At 43.8% G+C, this 2,708-nt stretch overlaps 1 long non-coding RNA gene across 1 annotated transcript in view; it reads left to right on the forward strand.

Moving 5' to 3' along the window:
* The first annotated feature begins 1,678 nt into the window (after positions 1 to 1,678).
* LOC113978229 overlaps positions 1,679 to 2,708 on the forward strand; it is a 78,874-nt gene continuing 77,844 nt past the window's right edge. The window contains exon 1 of the long non-coding RNA XR_003537512.1: positions 1,679 to 1,779. This is a non-coding gene — a long non-coding RNA (uncharacterized LOC113978229). The remainder of the gene's footprint in view (positions 1,780 to 2,708) is intronic.

Consider the following 2,708-nt stretch of genomic DNA (forward strand, 5'->3'; position numbering starts at 1 on the left):
CTGCACACAGTAGTATAGTTTAATGTTGTTTGCCACTGTAGCTGCTTATACTTGAGTGGGAAGAATGTTTTGCAGACACTAATGGTCTCTCTTACCCCTCCTACAGTAGTTGTGAGGTGGGTTTGTAGACTTCCAACACTGAGGGTCTCTGAAAGCGGAGTTCTGAACTGGAGGAGATCTGGTTTGGAGCCTGTGTCAGTGGTGGTTTCTGTGGGTCCTGGACTCAGCACCACCTGTGTGTAACACCTGAGAGCACAGCCTGCTCCTTCTGTACAGAACTATGGCCCACGGGTCTGAAAAATGCCCTCCTGGCCATCCTTGGCTCAGTCCCAGGGGTGGAGTTTTTTTGTTGGCTCTCCTGAGCAGATGAGGGTGCTGTGCCAATGCCAGCTGTCTGTCTGCTCTTCCTGCCCACTGGCAATTTTGACCCACACAGGCAAGCTTCCACCAAATGTAACGGGGCAGGAAAGGGCTTAAAACTATCAGGTTCCTGCAACTGGGCAGGAAGAAAAAAAGCCTCCTGCTAATCCAATGACAAGGAAAAGTGGACCTTACCCCACAGGAAACCCTGGTTTTCCACCAGGCTGCTCACAGAACCCCTCATTTTTTCTGTTGTACCGTTGAAATGTTGCTGTTGCCATGGGCTTGGAAAGCATGTATTTTTTAAAAAAATCCTGTTGTTTAAACACTGCTCCTCTCTCATAGTTTCCATCTTCTCTTCATTTCATTTATGTGTGTACTTACTTCTAGGAAAAAAAAGAAAAAAAAGAAAAGGCAATATTTAGTGAAGAGCAACAGAAACATTGCAATGGTATTTATAGGTGCTAGACATGATGATTTACCATATCAAAAGTCAATGAGGAAAGGAGAGATGCTGGTCCCTTGTTGGTATTATCTCAGAATATCTCTTATTAATAAGATTTATGAGAAGATGAGCTTAAGAGAAGGATTTACTTTTTTCATCTATTTCTTAAATGCAGGACTTAAACCATAACTGATGTATATCTAGATTCCTTTCATATCAGGACCACTAGAGCTCCAGGTAAAAAGGTAATTGTATCAAAAAGCCATACTTAATTTGACTAAGAGCAATTATTTTTGAAACACATATGGAAGTGTTCTTATTGCTGTTGCAATCTGTCCTTTCAGTGCTGTCAGCACTGATCAACACTGACATGGGATGTTAACATAAGTTCCTTTAGATACACTACTAGTTACAAATAAAGTTTAGGGTGTGATGAAGAAGTTTGAGGGGAAACCCCCACCTTTTGTCTCTCTTTCCTTGCTATTCCACTTGTATTAGCTCCAGCCCAAACCTTCCATTCCTGGCTGCTGTGCTAAAATGTAAATGGCCACCCTGTTAGACAGCTACACCTTGGGATGGAGCAACCCCCTCATTGACTGATATCAGCTGATGTTGTATTACCCTGAAAGAAGCTTTTAAATCCTGATGGTTAACATTGCAGTTCCTTCTGCTGTGAATGTATTTTCTTCCTATTACAGACACTTCCATGTAGTACAAGGTCCCAGAAATGTTTATATTTTATATGGTATTATTACTTAATTGCTTTGCTTGGTGTTGCAGTTTGGTTAGTGATAAACTGTAAATACTTCTAATCTCTTAAGCTTCTTGAGTCATAAAATGACAAGTGTGCTGTGATTCCTGCCTCATCCAGGATGGCTTGTACAGGCTTTGGAAAGCACTGCTTCACTGCTGGGATTGGTGGTGCAGCATGGACATGGTACCTTGTGCTGCTGGTGAATTCTGACTGACTGTGGGTAAGCAGCCTGGACGTGACCTGAGACTTGCACTGTACTAGGTGCTGTCTGGATTTAGATCAAAAAGGTGCTCTGAACTTCAGTTTGCAATTAAAATAGAAAGCAAAAGACACCTAGTAGGCACACAGAGAAGCCACAGGTGAGGTGTTTTTTTCCTTTTTCTTCCTTGCTGGTGCTGCAGAGGTATAGCCTCACCTGTACAATTCTTCTGCAGTGCTCTCAGTTAATTTCCTTTCTTTAAAACCATGTTGTTGTACGTGACCAGGTCATCATGGCTGATGCCAGGAGTAGAAATAAGCCTTAGTCTTTAATAATCTGGAATGGGACCAGATTGCGTTGCTTGTGTGAAACCTGCAGTGTGTATCTGTGTCTGCTCCCCAGATGAGCAGGGACAGAATGTTTGGGGAAAACGAGCTTCCTTCAGGCAGGCTCAGGTGGCTTTGTCTGTGATACAAGAGGCAGTAAGCACGAAAGTGATGCAATAAAGACTCCTGCCACTGGAGGAGCGTTGCTCAGTGTGTTTCCAAGCTTGGCTTCCCAGATGTGGGAGGAGAAGGTGAAGGTGTGTGGAGTATCTGATCAGAAATAGGACAGCAGGACTGCTGAGGGCCAGGCTCAGTTTCTCGTTGGCCTAAATACCACCTACACCTTTTGTGACTTGTCAGTAGTTGAAGCAAAGCATCCCTTGGTGAAGGCTGGGAACTTAGTTCATGCAACCATGGTGTGTGTTGTTGAGCTCTGCTGTCATTGCTGTCTTCTGGTTTGACATAAGCTTGAGATTCCTTTGACTTGGCCACCACTCTTACACCCTGTTCAGTCCCACAGGCGCCTGTCAAGGGAGGCAAGCGACAAGGGGGCTTTTTGGTTTTCAGCCTCGTTTTCTAAGTATGTTGGAACACACAGTATTAAATTTCTAAGTATGTTGGAAC

This window comes from Neopelma chrysocephalum, unplaced genomic scaffold, assembly GCF_003984885.1.
Source record: "Neopelma chrysocephalum unplaced genomic scaffold, ASM398488v2 Primary Assembly neopelma1_299, whole genome shotgun sequence".
NCBI lineage: Eukaryota > Metazoa > Chordata > Aves > Passeriformes > Pipridae > Neopelma > Neopelma chrysocephalum.